Source organism: Parasteatoda tepidariorum, chromosome 5 (assembly GCF_043381705.1).
Source record: "Parasteatoda tepidariorum isolate YZ-2023 chromosome 5, CAS_Ptep_4.0, whole genome shotgun sequence".
Classification (NCBI taxonomy): Eukaryota; Metazoa; Arthropoda; class Arachnida; order Araneae; family Theridiidae; genus Parasteatoda; species Parasteatoda tepidariorum.
In genome coordinates this window covers 71,389,494-71,407,813 of record NC_092208.1, presented here as the reverse complement: position 1 = coordinate 71,407,813, position 18,320 = coordinate 71,389,494, and the positions used below count along the sequence as shown (strand labels likewise).

At 30.4% G+C, this 18,320-nt stretch overlaps 1 protein-coding gene across 2 annotated transcripts in view; it reads left to right on the top strand.

Moving 5' to 3' along the window:
* LOC107447180 (protein Wnt-5b-like) overlaps positions 1-18,320 on the top strand; it is a 410,427-nt gene that overhangs the window by 2,195 nt on the left and 389,912 nt on the right. The window lies entirely within an intron of this gene.

Genomic DNA, 18,320 nt, shown 5'->3' with positions numbered 1-18,320 from the left:
AAAAGAAACAAAAGTAATGCATAAAGAAAAAAACGTAAAATAAGTTAATTTAGTAAAAAAGTAAACGTAGAAAAGAGTAAATTAGGCGCATAGAAGTAAGCCATGTATAAGAACAAGAACGCTTTAAGTATAAAAGCAATGCGCAAAATACAATAAAATTTAAAATTGAACGTAACTTTTTTCAGCAGGGGAAAAAATAACGCAAAAGAAAAATAAAATATAAAGTAGATAATGTGTGTTTATTAAATAATATATATATATATATATATATATTTCTGTGCATATTATTTCATAACAGAAAAACTAACTGTATAAAAAAATAAGTTTGATTTGTGACTGATACTTCAGGTACTTTCCCCCAATTATAAAACATTTTTGGCAAATTTTAGGAAAAGTTAGATTAATTTTTTCAAAACTGTAAATTCTAGAAATTCTTCTAAATTTAACTAGCCAAATAAAATTTAAAAGTATTGGGTAAACCGGATAGAACTTTGGATCTTAGTGCTTAGAATAGGTTTAAAAATAGTTAATTTTTGCATTTCACTCTAAATAAATGCTTTTTTTTTATTTCACTCTAAATAAATACATTTTTTTATTTATTAATATTTTAGAGCTCATTTTAAAATTGAAATTAAAGAATTATAACAGATCGGTGAAAACTGAGGATTATTTTATTATTCGTTACGATTCCTCTTTAAAAAATTCTTTGCTAATATAGTTTTTAATTTTCATATAAACACTCTAATTTCCTTTATACATTTTTGTTTATAAATTTATAAAAAGACATGATAATAAATGCCATGCAAACAAATTTTAAAATTATGTCTTGGAGAAATTTTAGAATTTTATCAGAAAAATAAACTAAAAAATATCAAATGGAATAAAAAAAGGGGGGATTTTTGAAGTTTTTATTAAAAAAAAATGTATATTGATAATGGCCAATCATAACTTGGCGCCAAAAAAAATATTAAAAAGAAAAATATATAAAAATCCTGTAAAAATTATAGATATTACAGTTTTTCTGATGTTTTATTCATAATATGTATTATATGAGCCGTGGTGGCTCAGAGGATAGAGCACTCAATGAGGTGATCCGAGTTTGAATCCCAGCAATGGCTGGTCCATGCGAATTCCGCACAAGGCTCGCACCGATCACAGTGCTGCCTTAAAATATCCTCAGTGGTAGACGAATAATGGGTTAAAGTCCCTTTTCCGTCTAGCTAACAGTTAGAGGTTTATGGGGTTTTCCTATCCAAGTAACGCAAATGCTGGTTAGTTTCATCAAAATGTCCTCCACGAAAGCGAATTTATCCCAATAATTGATCCAGGAGTTCCCTTGTATTTTGGATTGAGATAAAAATTATAAGGCTAAGGAGTTGAACAATGGTAGTCGTAAGCTCAAAATTGGGTCGGCTGTTCAACGACGGTAAATATAATGTCTATTATATGAGCCGCGGGGGCTCATGGGATCGAACATTCGCCTCCCAATGAGGTGACTGATGTTCAAATTCCAGTAATGGCTGGTTGGTTCGAATTCTGCTCCTAACCATCACCGACCACAGCGCTGACGTAAAATATCCCCAGTGGTAGATTGATCATGGGTTAGAATCCCTTTCACGTCATTCTAACCATATGAGATTTTTATGCTTTTCCTTTTCATGCAGCGCAAATGCGGGTTAATTCCACCAAAAAGTCCTTAGTTTGTCTCAATGCTTGAATCAGGAGTTCCATTGTCTTTTGAGTTGGGTTCAAAATTACAAGACTACGGGATTAAGCATTGTTGGTCGTAAATTTATAATTTGGTCGGCTGTTCTAAGCCAATTATAAAATAAAATAAAATATCAAATAGAGTTTTTGGAAATATTTGGTTTATAAATTAATAAGGAATGACATCTTAAATTTATTTTTTATTTATAAGTCAATAAAGATATTATAAATATGATCTTATAAATAAAGCTGTGTCGCAGAAATTCTTTTGAATTTAGATAGCTGAATACAGTAAAAAAAATCAAATTGAATAAAAAAAATCCTTATTAAGATATCGCATTCTTTATGCATATGCAGAATTTGAAAACAAAACAATAACTTATAAGCGTAACAAATTTTACAGTCTTTGTTGCGGTGTATAATTAAAACTGTAGTCTAATATATATAATTCTCTTACGTGACTCCCAAATTTTGACTGTATTTCTTTTCCGTCGGTGGCAACGTTTGCTTTGTTTTGTTGACGTTACTATTTTTCTTACACGGCGAATCGACCAATGATTGCCGCTAAAAATGTCACATGCCAAATCTAGCTGAGGTGGCTCAACATATAGCGCTTTTAAAAACGGAAACTGAAATAACCAGAGAGCATCAGCTGCGGCAATCTCATACTATTAAGCTAGGCAGAAGTGAGTAGTCTTTGTCGATAGATCTCTATTTTAGTATTTTGTCGAAAGCGCTTTTTTTCACGAATTTATATATTACGAATTTATTTGACGATTTTTGATTTATATCACGAATTTATTTGTTTTATTATTGTTATTAGTTATTCATTGAAAAATGAGTCTCAGTCGTGCTGTTACGCTTTAAGATTTTATACTATAGCACATTTCTAATAGGTTTAACGAATTACATGTCATTTATTTGAATTCAAATTTATTTTAATGACTTAGTATTTACTAAAAAGATGTAATTTTTTTATATGGATTTGAATGATTGTTTTGAATTCTTAGAATTTTGTGCATTTGCAATGTACATAAGTTAGTAGCGAGCGAAGAGAACCTGGTTTGCGAAGCAAACCATATAAGATTGCGTAGCAATTTTCGGGGTTAGGGAGAGTTAGCGAGCGTTAGCGAGCAGGGGGCGCAGCCCACTAGTATCTGTTATATTAAGAAGAGATTCGTCATTATATTGAATACCTAATTACAACATGAATGTAATTCTTTAAAAACATTTTTTCTTATAAATCAATGGCTAAGACACCTCTTTTTTTATTCATTAAGTGATTTCCTAATTTATTTCAAACAATTAATGACATTTTTCAATCAATTTTGTAATATAACCGCACCTGCGCGTTGCACAAAGCCATTTATTTCATTTATTTTGTACATTTGGTTTCCTTATTCTGCTGAAAGTATAGATAATAATTTAGTTAACTTTATCACTTGCCTTGAATTAACACGGAGAAGTAACACGTTTTATTATCAACGAATTGAACTTTTGAAGATAGCGTTTAATTAATTTTAGTTACTGCGTTACGCGGAAGCTTTTTTAATTGACCTTCTGTAAGGCAGCCCTGTCGTGAAGAGCCTATAAAAAACGGTGATAAGCACCTAAATTTTAAGAAATCGATAAAATTGGTTTAGAAATGTCTCATGATGAGATTGATTTTGCTTCAGGTTGTAATATTTTGAGTTCAGAAGTTTGAAAGGAAAAACATTAGGAAGTCGCAATTCGAATACTCGAATGACAGTTAATATATTAGAAGATAATAAGATTAGTAAAACTTTTATTAGATGTCGCAATAACGTAAGTATGTGGGTTAAAAAAAACAATAAAGTATTATAATTTAATGGCATGCGTAGATGTTTTAATACGCAGTGGAAATATACTTACTGTTTTAAAATGTTTATATGCTATAATATAATTACTTAATTTTATAATCATAAATAAATTGCATGAGCTTTGATACAAGGTTGGAAAATGTGAGCTACTCAAGACTGTTCAAATACCTCGATGTTTTTTGACTAATTAATAACCATAAATAAGCTAATTCGTGACAGAAAAATATCGTCTACTCAAGACTGATCAAGTACCACGACATATTTTACAAATTCATAACCATATACAAATTAATAAATAACTGAAAAATATCGACTCTCAAGACAGTTCAAATACCATGATGTTATTTTACAAATTTATAACCATATAAGTAAGTTAATATGTGACAGAAAATTATCAGCTACTCAAGAGTTTAAATATACCACGATGTTATTTTTACTAATTAATAACCATAAATAATTTATTACGTGGCAGAACAATATCAGCTACTCAGGACTGATAAAATACCACGATCTTATTTTACAAATTTATAACCATCATCATAATCATAGTTGGCCAGACAGCCCAATGTGGGCCAATGCCTTCCACTGAAGATTCATCCATAATGACTTCCGATTTATCTTTGATGTCCAAATCTTTTTATTAATTGCAAGAAAATCAGTCTCCACCGAGTCAGCTCATCTCAATCGTGGCCTTCCCCGCTTTCTTATTCCATTGGGTTTAAAAGGCAGCATCTTTTTTATTGTATTGTCATCACTCATTCGAATCACGTGGGCCATCCAATTCATTCTATATATTTTTATGTACTTAATAATACCTGGTAGTTTGTAAATCTTGTACAGTTCAAAGTTAAATCTCCTTCTGCAGTTATTGTTTTCATTTAAATTTATAACCATAAATATGTTAATACGAGGAAGTAAAATATCAGCTACTTTAAAATATTCAAATATAACAGCATTATTCTATAATTTTATAATAATAATGAAGATAATTTGAGAAAAAAAATGTGTTGAGAGAAAAATCAACGTTGACCAAAGCTGAACTTGATTATAACCATTTTTATACAGGCTTGCTCATAACCTAAATTTAGTCTGTTTTAACATTGTTAATAACCCTAGTGATCCAGAGGTGTTACAAAAAAAAAAGAAAAAAAAATTGTTTGCTTTGCATAATATACTAAATTTCGGAGTTACAATTAAAGTAAGAAACGTTTTCCAGTTGCCTTGGCAACAAAAGAATAAGAGAAATCATACTTAGGAACTTAACTTAATTGATATATAGTTTTGTGAAGAGTGTTATTTTTACTGTACGTTTTCAATGCATGTGGTATAAAAAGGTTTGTCTTTTGTTTGTACGTCCACTGTGTTAATTTAAATTGCATACCATATGTACCATGTAAAGATCAGATATAAAACATAATTTGTGCAATGGTTAACAGGATTTTGATGCTCTGTCTTTAACATTCTTTAGTGCAATGCAATAGCTATTTTTATATAAGACAATACCTGTTTCAAGCTTTTTTTCACTACTTTAAAAGTTTTCATATAACATATAGTATAAAATTTACTCACAGCTTATACATTGCCAACCTAACAGAAGAAACATTACTTTTGTAACACTACATTTGAGTATAATGTGACAGTTAAGCTACTGATACAATTAAGGCTTAGATAGAGACCTAAACAGAACAGTCGGCACATATGCTGCCAGTGTGGTTGGTAACTGTTACTTTGGAATGTGTGAGGTTTAAGGCGTTTTACCCATTATAATATCTAGGTGGCTAGTCCTCTTATGAATGGATATTTTTTAATTACTAAATGCATAGCTCTTTTGAATGAAAATAAACTGAAACTGATTAATTACCTAAATATTTATCACTTTTTATCCATCAAAGGTTTAAAAAAAATGACATCCTCTTCTTTTTGTAACATAAACTCCGAGCAAAAACGCATAACACATATTATTGTCTAAGCAAGCAGACTTTCAAATCCAATTTATTTAGATTGCTTTAACTTTTGAGAGAGTACATTAACTCTTAAAGAGGTCATTTCGTTGACACTTAACTAAGGATCTGAGCCATTTTACTATAGCCCCAGTCAATAACACTGTTCTTTAACACCGTTTATCCAATAAAAGTCCTTTTAATAGCTTCTACACTCGTCTGCAGGGAGAGTTTTTTTTTTCTTTTAAAAAAGCTCCGTAAAAACTTATTGACATAACAAACATAAAAGGAAAGAAATTGTGAAGAAAAATAAAAATTAATTTTGAGAACACGAATCTTCGTAAACTTTTTTTCATAATTAAAAGGATTTATGAAATAGATATAGTGGAGCATCGTTTATACGACGCCGAAGGGACCACCGAAAAACGTCGTATAAACGATAACGTCGTATAATCGATTTTTACTTCTAAAACTGAAACTAACCCTGTTTTCAGCTAATTTTAATGTTTAACGTGTTGATTTATATAAATTTCTAAATTAGACAAAGCAAAACAAACAAATAACCAAAGAAGAAAAATTGCAGTGAGCAATTTGAATGTATGATACCTTTAATTATATTTTCTTGCTATTAGTCTCTACAATGCTTTGAATAGCGAGTTGAACTTACTGCTTTCTATGATGCAATTTCAGATTTCTAATCGCGGCCAAATCTAATGGTTGAAGCGCACTTGTGCAATTTACAGGAAAAAAGAGAGCTTTCACATTTTCCAAAATAATTAGTATCGATGGGTGCGCTGGACATTGGTCGATGAATAGTAAAATTTTTCGTTTTTGCCTCTTCATAACATTGTCTAGTTTTTTCAGTCATCTAGTAAAAATTACCGTCGTCATCCAAGCATTAATGTTAGCACCCTTTTCAGTATAATTCATGATGGCAAATTGCGCCCTTTTTTAAAATACACAAGAAAAAATAAAAAATTAAATAAACGTGAACAAAATCTAAAAACCGACGTATAACTGATTCTGTGCGTCGTATAAACGATATATTTTTACACTAAAATGAATAGGAATGATTTGGGACCACACTAAAACGTCGTATAAATGTAAACGTCGTATAAGTGATCGTCGTATAAACGATGCTCCACTATATAATAATAGCAGTTATAATAATGGTTTTACTCTAGTCATCAGAGATAGTTTTTGTTTCTTTTAACAAAATTCCGTAAAGACTCAGATAATAAACATAAGGGGGAAGTAACAAAAAAAAATGCTATAAAATAACAATAATAATTAAGAATCATGAATCTCAAAAATTTTTTGCGGGGCTAAAATGGTAATAATTTTGAGTTAATGAAAGCAATAGCAATCAAAGTATTAGCTATAAATAGTTTTAAAGACTTAGACCCTGTAATTAATACACTGAATCACATGACACCAGAAATTCGCAATTAAGTCAGATCTGCTAGCAGATGTTTTATTTTTAAAAATAACATACTTAAAATCAAATTTCATAAACAGATAAACCAAAATACGAGTCTAAACTATCTCAGTGGCGTGACAGCCCATAGAGGGCCAAGGCCTGCTGTGCCCATCTCAGTTTTCTTGACTTTGGGCTCTGGGGTGCAGGAGCAGATGTTCCGATTGGGTGGTCAGCGAAAAGCAGGAACCCCCATGCTTGGTCCTCAAGCATGCTTGATACTCATTTTATGGACCCCTGAAAGGATGAAAGGTTGAGTCAACCTTGCCAGACCCGAGGATCGAACCCAAGACCCGTGGCATGAGAGCGCGAAGCACTACCACTCAGCCACCGGGAGTCAAACTCTTATCTACTAAAGTTTAATTAGATATGTCGCTGCTTCAAAACTAAAACGACACATCTGCAGGCATTACACGTTTGTAGATGTGTCGTTTTAGTTTTGAACCAGCGATGTCCTCACCTATGCTGCGGATACATTGTGACATTGAGAGAAAGATCCTAAGCATTTTTGGAGGAATAAAATGTGGTGAAACTTATTGGATATGAAGGAACTTTATAGATTATTTAAAGATACCGACATAATAAGATATATTGCTATTCTCTAAACATAAAATGGGCAGAACATTTGACAAGAATGAATGATACTCGAACCACAAACAATATCTTTTTGGCTCAGCCAATCGCTATTTGAAGAAAAAGGAAGACCAAGACTTAAGTTGTCTCGGTGTGCTTTTAAAATAACTTTAAAAGTAATAAATTGGAAATCCTTGACCAAGGACAGGATAGCTTGGGATAAAATTCTGTAAAAAGCCAGGACCCACCCTGTGCTGTCGGGCCAGTGAGAAAGGAAGGATAGATGCAGTAGCAGAAATAATAGATGTAGTAAAAGTGATAGTAATAGAAATGATAATGATAGAAGAGATAAAAATGAATGTAGAATTAATATAAGTAATAGCTGTAATAGAAAAAATGGTTATTAATGTAAAATTAATAAAAGAGCAGTAGTATTAATTAAAGTATTTGTAAATGTAAAATATTAATAGAAATAATAACTAGTATATTATCTAAAACGTTTTTAATTTTGCACTGTATAAATGAATACTCAAGTTTCACGAAACTTTTTTCGTTTTCGATGAAACCGTTTCCTGGTCTATCCTCCGACATTTCGTCAAAATGACAAAATAACTATGGTCACTTCTTCGAAGAAATGAATTTCGTCAATAGTAAAGAAATATTTCGTCATTCTAAAAAAAAAAAAGAAAAAAGAACTCTCAGTGCCAAATGCATCTAACATTTCTAATGATCACTTCATAGAGGGCACTACATGGCTGGAACAACGTCACCGTAATAACACAAGAAAGATGAAGAGATCAGATAAACCAAAGGCCGAAGCGGGATTTGAATCCGGAATGTTCCTACTACAAGACCAACTCCTTGACCACCATGTAGATTACAACAATCTCCCACAATGCACTACGATGAGGTTTCGAGTTGAGAAAACATTTCCGTCATATATTTGAGAGCCCCCGTTCCGTCGCAAAACATTCGTCGCGATTTTGTAATGAAATAATTCTCAAAATTAACGAAATGTAACTCAAAGATTACTTAATCGTCATAAGTGAGAATTTTATTTCTGAGAGCGTGCTGCCACAAATCCTTATTTTTTTTTAGTTTTCATGTTTTGTTAATAACAATAAATAAATGCGTTGATTAAAAGAGTAATTAAGTCACATATTGCGCAAGTTTAATCACCTTTATCGAATGAAAAGAAGTTTCACTAAAATCAAATCACATCTTATGAGATTTTTGTGTCAGACAATCAATAGCGAAAAATATGATATGCCTAATCTTGTATTATTTTAGAAATATGAATTGAAAATTGCTGCTTTTTGATATCAAATGAATCTCATTATTTTTTAAAACTGATTACGCACATTTTTAATAATATTTTAGTTCATTGTGCTTTTTAACCCATATTTAGAAAGCTTATCACCAGATTAATATTTTTACTATTATCAAACTTCTGTTGAGCAGAATTATCTTGAATTAAATTTGAATCCAATGAGCATTTTTAAAAAAGCTACCTTAGTTACGGTAATTTATAACTGTTTTTTATTAGTTAGAAACTATTATTGTATTATTGTAAAGATAAGAATAAACTTTCATTAACGTAATTTTATCTAAAAGTATAAAAATATGCATAATATTCTACTTACAAATAGGACAACGTATTCATTATTATTATTATTATTTTAGAAACATAATAAGGTACGCATTATTTGTAAATGTGATAGTTTTGAAACAAAAAATATAATTCTTATGTCTTTATTTATACGGAATCTTTGAAGATTGATGAAAATGATTAAAAATAGGCAAAAAATTAAATTCGCCTTTTTTTTATATTCAACTTTTTCTTCTTTTTATTGCGTTGTTTCTCTATTTTAGACATTTTTAAAAAAAATGTAATCTAGTATTGGGTACTTGCAACTCGAAAAGAAGTGAAGTGATTATTCCTAACCATGTGATTTAAATCAAATTTAATTGGACATCTCTAAGCGACGTCACGCGTGTGCGTAGAACTTGATTGGTTTCTAAATCAACAAATGCCATGATTTACCTACGATGACGTCACTCGCAGATATCCAATTGTTTACAAATATACCAGGACAATCATAGAAAGTCTTTAGATTCTTATCATGTGCTTCTTTTTCTTTTCAAAATCCTTACAAAGTACCACGAAGGGGTAAAAATAACTCAAGAATATTTTATTACCTCTAACCTGTTGACTCGAAGAGAGTATCCATGGTATATCACAATCACACTTTTTTCAGCTATAGATAAGTTGAGATTTATTGCGTGGCTGATCGAAAATGGCGCATTTAAGTACTTGTTCTTATCCTGAGTATGGAGACTGCTGCAGGCATTTACGACGCAGATCTACGACGTGCGATCACAAAGATAATTCAATATTTTACGATCATCCAACTCGGGAAGTATAGCCTGGAAATCAGGGAGTGTTCTGGAATGATATGTTTGTTATATGGTGCACCGGAAGCCTTCATTTCACTTAAAATGACGGCCCCATTCGTACTTTTTTTGCCTGACTTCTTTGATTATTGTTTCCGATATTAATATGCTAACTATTTCCATATTTTTAACTCAACACAATGAGACTGATTACAATGTATTACAATGAGATTGTTTATTTTAAATGAACTTAGAATTATTAAATACACAAATAAAATTGAATACACATTTATTCGTGACGACTTCCAAGTAAAGTGTTTAAAAGCTGATTGGCTGCTTTATTACCTACTAACTGAAATTGTGAATCCGAAATTGTTATCAATGAATTCAATATTGGGGTATCAAAAAATGTAGTTTTTCGTCGTAATAGAACAATATTTCATTTTTTAAAGGAACAAAATTGGGCAATCGGTAATTGAATACAAAAAATCTTAAAACTGCAATTAATCTAATTTTCTATAAAAGTTGTAATCATTATTTTAAATGACCATGACCTACAATTACGAGTAATTACAAAAGCATATAATATAGATTTCCATTGTAATTATGTAAATTATTTTAAATCAATTACAATTTGCACAATTCAGATCTGAATGATTGAAATTTGAGGTTCTTCATCAACCACGAAAATTAAAATCTAAAAAATTGCAATTTGCACAACTAAGATCTCAGTTTTTTTTAATAAATAATTTTGCCACTCGGGGGATAAAATTCTAAAATTACCGTACTCTATATTATGCTGCAAAAAAAGACATAATTCTAGTAATAAAATTAAAATATATGGTATTTAAACCATTTACTTGGTAATTTTTCTTTTCGTATGGTTGTCGGAAATTCCTGTTCTTCAAATTATAGTTCTTATTACCACCCTTTTTAGTAAAAAATATAAAACTTAAAAGTAAATTTAACCAAAAAATAGTTTTTATTCCATGCTTGAAAGTATCAAGATAAAATTACCAAATTTTACTGCATTTATCAAGCTTCATCACATATTATTAAACTATATTTTTGTTAATGTTACCAAAATCATTACCAAGCTTTTCATTAAAATCACCAAGCCGTTTAGTGTTTCCATAGAGCCAGGAACGTGCTTAAATTTAACCATATTCTGGTAGATTTGACCTTGATTTTTTTTTGTGCAGAAGGCATCTTAATGTTAGGAATTTGATGATGATTCCTTGATGATTTTTTATTTATTTATTTATTTATTTGCGCATTACTGCTGACTAAGTTTTTGTAATTGGTATCAGTTAAAAAAATAGTTTTGTCTGGAGGTTGATACGAGTTTAATGCTGTGAGTATTATTTTATTTTATAACCGCCATTGAACAGTCGATCTAATCTTTTGGGTCTGCGACAACTAATGTTCAACTTTGCAGCCGTGTATTTTTGCGCTCAATCCAAAAGACAAGGGAACTCTTGGATCTAGTATTGGGAGAAATTTGTTTTCGTGGAAGACTTTTAATGGAACTAACTCGCATTTGCGTTACATGGAGAGGAAAACCTCCCACGGTTAGTCTGATGACAAGGGGAGTTGAACCCATGATCCGTCTATCACTCAGGATATTTTACTTCAGCACTGTGGCCGGTGCAAGCCGAATGCGGAATTCGTATCGACCAGACATTGCTGGGATTCGAACCCAGTTCACCTCGTTGGAAAGCGAACGCTTTATCCCCTGAGATAACACGACTCTATGGGTATTTTTATTTATTTATTTATTATTATTATTATTTTATATATTTTTTTTTTAGTTTTTTCGCCTGTACTTGCCCTTTTTTTTGTAATTGGAGTTTAAAGAAAATACTATTGTCCTTGCCGGGAGATAAATCTTAAAATAAACTCTGATTAAAGTTGGATATGGCCAAACTATTTAATGATGAAAACCAGTCTAAAGAGCTTAACTTTTTTTCGTTACATTTTAAATTAATTAAGCATAGAAGTAGCTTCTAGAGTTATTGCAATAGTTTAAAGTCATGCAAACACAACAGGTTGCTTTATAAAATCTCCAACAGTAACAATAATAATAAATAAATATAAATTACTTATGCAAGGGTTTCACCAATAAAAAAAAAATTAGTTTCTGAATTGGAAACTACTTGGGTGGGATCATGGCAATTGCATTTATCTGGTGGTTAAGAAATGAAATAAGAATATTAATTAAACCTCCTAAACTTTATAAATAAAAAAAAAGTGGGGCATTTTAATAAAGGTTCATTACTTTCAGAACAGTACATAAAGGGTCCTGAATGCTTCCGGAAGAATTATTAACAACTTCGCCAACTGTTTAGAAATTGTCATAAAAGAGTCTAGTTAGGTCGTAAATTAATTTTTAGTGATTCTCCACTAAGATTTGAGGACTTCTTGAATATGTGACCTGCATTAAATGACCAGTCTCATCTTTAACGACCCATATTTTTATAATTTACTATCTGAAAGCATTAAGTGTTCCAACGGAATATGAAGCTAAGCATTTTTAATTGGTCTGGTAATGACAATATTACAGGCAAAAAAAAAACTGATTTTTACTTACACAAAAACAAATATTTAAATTTTTTTAAGTTATCCATATGGTGCGGGGCATATTTTTATGTTTTACCAGCAGAAATATTTATGGTATTTGTTATAGTTTCTGACATTTTGATATATTAAAGACTATGCATATTACATTTATGTAACGCGTATTATATTTTATGAACAGTTATCATTAACTGTTTCATCTAAATTGAAAGTCAATCATTCTTTTTTAATACTTCATTTGGTTGATTAGCAACAATGTTGCAAACAAGAAATATTATTCTATTCCTATTAAGATAAAATTTATAATATTCCTTTTCTAAAAGATAAAATTCTGCGAAGATAAAAACCAGCAATCAAATATATTTAACTACTTATCTTTAACAACCGATACTTAGGGTTTAATTTAAGTCAAAAAATGGTTTTTGACATGACACGTCAAAAACCTGCAGAAAAGTGTCAAAAACTGTCAAACTCTGATAAAAACTGACAAATTCTGATAAAAACTGACAAATTCTGACAAAAACTGTCAGAAGCCTGGGGCAATTTTTTTTTCTTTTTTTGTCATTAATGACATTTTATGAGGTATTAAATCATGCATGAAACTTTTATTATATGCTACTATAATTAGGATTTATATTATATGTTATATTTCATACACAAAAAATATAGCCAAATTTTGTTTTGATTTATGTTAATTGATTATGATTTATGTTATACATCATACATAAGAAATATAGCCAAAATTATTGAAACTATCGATTGATTTTTTTTAACAACAGGGTAGTACTCTTAATACTTGAAGATCAATAATATTTGCTATATTATAAATAAGTTTATATTACAGGTAATAACTTTGAGTTACGAATTATTATCAAACTAAACATAGACTTTAATTCTTTTACGCCACAATTCAGGCATATTTTTTAGATTAAGTAAAACTAAAGTGGTTGGCAGTAATTTTTTGATCATTACTTATAAAATTTATTTTTGAGTCTCTATATTTGTACTGTTATTACTTATAAGCAGAGAAGCAGAATGTGTTTAATCGCGCAAGCAAGGTATTGGGGGAAATTAATTATTTTCAATTTTGAAAATTTCAATTAAAATTAATTATTTTCAAAAAATGATTTGCTTACAATATGGAAATATTTAAATGGAGCTATTACTATATAAATATGGTTAACTTACGGGGAACTTGACTAACGCACGTGTAGCACAAATTGTTGTTCATATTTTTTTCGCTGATAGCCGAATGTTTTTCTTGATTTTAATTATGAAATACGATGTCTCTTTTTAAGTCACCAGAAAATTTGTTCATAATTTAGCTCGAATAAAACATTATATTCAATGAATGTTAAATTTTATAAAAGCATTTTTCTGATAAAATGTGGTTATACATCTGTTTTTTTCTTCTTATTTTTTTTTTAAATTTTATTTTTAGTTTGTTCATTGAATAATTGATACAATTAAATAATATACATGCGTATACATTGATTTGGAATAATATTTGGCAATTTCTTCAATAGATATTTTAAAATTATAGAACAATTGCAACTGAAATTAAGATGAAAGTTTTATAAAATGTATCGCCATATGGAATAAAATTGTGATATCAACGATGATTATGTGAAATCGTGTTTTGATATTCCATGTCACTAGAAAGAGAATGTCATTAAAGTTGCCAAATACGTGCCAACATTTTTAAACATCCTAAAATTTCCCAACCTGTTATGCATCGTCTTAAACGTCTTATTCTTAAAATAAATTTTTAATTACCTATCCTCTCGTGTTTCATAGGAATATTTCACCTACTATTTAATTATATTTTTTTCCATTTTCAAAATTGTATTCTTTCCGCTACCACTTAGATTATTTTTTCAGTAATACATTAATCTATTTTTTTTCAGTATTTTTATTTAGGTAATTATCATTTCGCAACGTTAGTACAGTTCACAAAATATTGTTATATCAGAAAAATTATCGATATGCCCTATTTTGTTAAAAATAGCAAACACTAAAAATAGAAAATTGCAAAAAAGATTCCAAAAAGGTCTTGCTTTTGGAATCATCATCTCAAGAAATTGTTCTTTTTCTAATTTTAGGCTTTTCTTAATACTAATAGAAGGTATATTACGACATTTTTGAATAAAACTTATTTTAGAGCTGTATTTTCCATGTTCTGCAAATAGTTTTAACATATTTCCTTATTTTTTCAGAAATTATAAATAGAAATCTTTCTTTTATTTCTCCGTAAGGAGTCAAGATTATTAATATTTTATTGATGCTCAATCGAACCTTGTCAGTGATTTCATTAACCCCGAAATCGATATTTGCTTTCACAAAACATTTTATTGCTTGAAACAGTTAGAAACAAGTAAATTAGGTACTATTTATTTAAACTGATTCCTTTATTTTGTTAAGAGCGGAAGTAAAGGGTGAGGAAGGGCGGAAAAAAGCCCCGTTTACCATCGTACTATTTATGCATTAAATCACATGACTTCAGTAATTGTAAGCAAAAAATAAATAAATAAATAAATAAATAAAATAAAAATAGATAGAGGATGCAGAAAATGAAGAGTGTTGAAATATGCCCGAAAGTATACCTTAAAATATACATACATTTTGGATCGAAAAATAAAAAATACATTTTCAAAAAATTTTGAGTGAAACGGAGTCGTTAATTTGTCCGAAATAATTGACCTTGTAACTATTTAACTTTGATTCCGGGGGAAAGGGGTCATTCCATTGTCTCATTCGACTTTTGAAATTTCAATTGTAGACGGAATTGTTTGACCTCCTTAAAAAATAGTTTTTAAGATTAGCAGTAAAAAAAAAAATTTCTCATTGATTTTTTTTAGATAGTAATGACTAATCTTATATTATTATTTTTTTCAACCTAAAAGCCGTAACCATTATCTTATGTATACCTTATTTTAGTACAGCGTTCAGTATTTTAATTTAATGTATGTATGTACTAGTGCTATGTAATGTATGTACTAGTGCTCAAAAATTCACTTCATGAAGTCATTCATGCCTGATGCCCATCCTTGAGAATGGGCGCTTATTTTTAAGTGCTCGAATATGTAAACTTTTATTACCATCTTCATTTTTTTAAGCAAATGTTTCATGCGCTCAAAAATATTGACCCATTCTCAAGATTCAGCAGACGTAAATGAAAAAAGAAAACACAAAAGTAACCTGAAAAAAACTGTTAAGTATCTAAAGAAAAATGGAAAATCAAAGTGAGAAACAAAATAAGAAAACCGCGGTTGCCGAGAGTGAAACAGAGAATGAATACGTTGCCAGAACAACCTCGGCTACAGCAGACAAAACAGACGCGCTTTAAAATTTTGACTGAAGAGACATGGTAGATAAGTTCATTATCAAAGATGCGATATATCATCTATTGCAGCAAATTCTAGGAATCTTGGGGATAAATTCAATACTTTGTCAATTTTAGTTGCATTGGATAAAACAGATTCTCTGGGAGAGATCTTAATTTAATATTATTTAACTATACAAAATCCATTTATTTTGCCAAGACATTAAATTAGGCAGATCTTATTGGACGAAGATACTAAGTGACAGTATTTTTAAAGTGGATGAGGGTTCCAAATGAGTTCAGCAACCAGCAGTTGACGAGTAACCCCAGAAAACATGTCTTTTGACATCCAGTTAAAACGCCAAAAATGCTAACGCTATGTCGCGAACAGTATAAACTTAGCATATCTTATTGAATCATTAAATTAAGCATATCCTATTGGATGAAGGTATTAAGTAACCGTATTTTTGAAGAGGGAGCAGGCTTCAAGTGAGTTCAGCAACGAACAGTTAATGAGTCTTTTAGCAACCAGTTAAAACACTAAGAGTGTAAACGCTATGACGCGACCAGTACAAATGAGTGGAGTGGAATTTACAAATTTCGTCAGTTGAAAGACTGTGAGCTAGAAATAAATGTAAAGCGTAGTCTTTATTTCTTATTCTAAAGCATAAACTTTGAGGCTTATTTACTATTGATCTAAAGGTCACCAAGAACCATCAAACAACAAGATCTTTAAAATATTTTAAAGCAAGGTCTTTTTCTGTGTAGTGTATTTTCCTAATAGCAGGATGATATCCAAATTTATAAATAGCCAAATTAACATGACATACAGAAACACATCTTATATAAATATATGCCACCGGCATCGCTGCATTCATAAAACTGCGCCCACCATTTTGATTTTTTTTAAAAATTCCGTCAACCCTTTGATAACGATAAAGATCTTCCGTGTGAACTTGAACAGACATGAAAGAAATAAAAAATAATCAAATAGGATTTTTTTTCTTTTGAAAAATATAAATTGCTTTGCTCACAGCATAAGATGTAATCTCTTTCTGAGAAAGCAAGAAAGGAGTTGGCTTTAAAAGGTTCGAGCAACAGTTATGATGAATTTTGTTTGGCGCTTTCTCAATCTTTCGAATAGCATTTGAGGAGGAGTTGGATTAATAGTCGCTGGCGAGAAATGTCACCCTCTTATCTCGCCACAATCAATCAACCAACCTTAAAGTTTCTACAAAGTGATCATTTCTTTCGGTCGAATTGTTCGATTGGAAACAGCTTTATTTCGTAGTGTTTCTGTTAATTGCTTTGTATATTGCTCTTTCTATTGCGTTTAACATATTGTGAGTGATCAGTTTAAATCTGTGCGAAATATTGAGTACATTAAATAATATTGCTTTTTTAAGAAAAAAAAATACTAATAAAATAATATCAAATCATAATAAAATTATATCACATTCCAACAAATATAGAACTTTTTACTTTCTTTCTGAGAGTTTTATTTTTAAATTTAAATTGAAATTATTTCAGTAAAAGCATTATCAAATTGTGATTGGCGTCTCTAGCACTGGAGAGCTGTGGGTAGTGAGTTCGATCCTGCGATCGATAAAATAATTGGCGTGTATACGTAGCAAGGTGCACGTTAAATCTGTCGTATCTGATAGTCCTCTCATTGGTTGTGGTGTGGAGTTTGGAGAGAGGGGTACCATCCCAGGTGCTGTCCACGTCATCTGACCAGAGTCAAAATTATGTGACCTTCCAATCATGGCCAATAGAAGATAGAGCCCTTTAAATGGGGATGATCACTTTTATTTTTTATTCACTTGTGAAAATGCACAACTTATAAGGTTAAATTTATTTATAAATTATATTTTATGAGAAATTGGGATTTAAGAAAAGTTCAACAAATAACACAATTTTTAACAATTATTATTTCACACTAAGGACCAGGCAGACAGTATAACGTAATGATTTTAGATAACTATGATTTCATCATATTAGCAAACTCACACCCCCAGTCTAATTTTAGATTGTAACAAAAAAACCTACAATAACGTCATCATACTCAATAACTGTATAATCATCATCATACTCAATAACTAATCATCGCGTTCAATAACTGTAATTTACAAGATATTCCGTAATGAGTGCCCAGAACAGAAAATTGTTCGAAAATAAAATAAAAAGTACATAGATTAATGATTGAAAATAAATATTTAGTTGAGAAAGAAACCGTGATGATATCGAAATCTAACGAAACACTAGTGAGAGAGAGCCGGCCAGGTGGCTGAGCGTTTAGGCTGCCTGGCTGTAAAGTCAATGGTCGCAGGTTCGAATCCCTTTCAAAGCATGAATTTTTCCCTGTATTTGTCCTCTGCTCTGTAAATGTGGCTCACTCTATGAACGACGAAGGTATCCGTAAAAGTGCAGCTTGGGTAATGCCACCACAGTTGCCTAACGGGTAATGTTAATTGAGCAACACTTCCGGC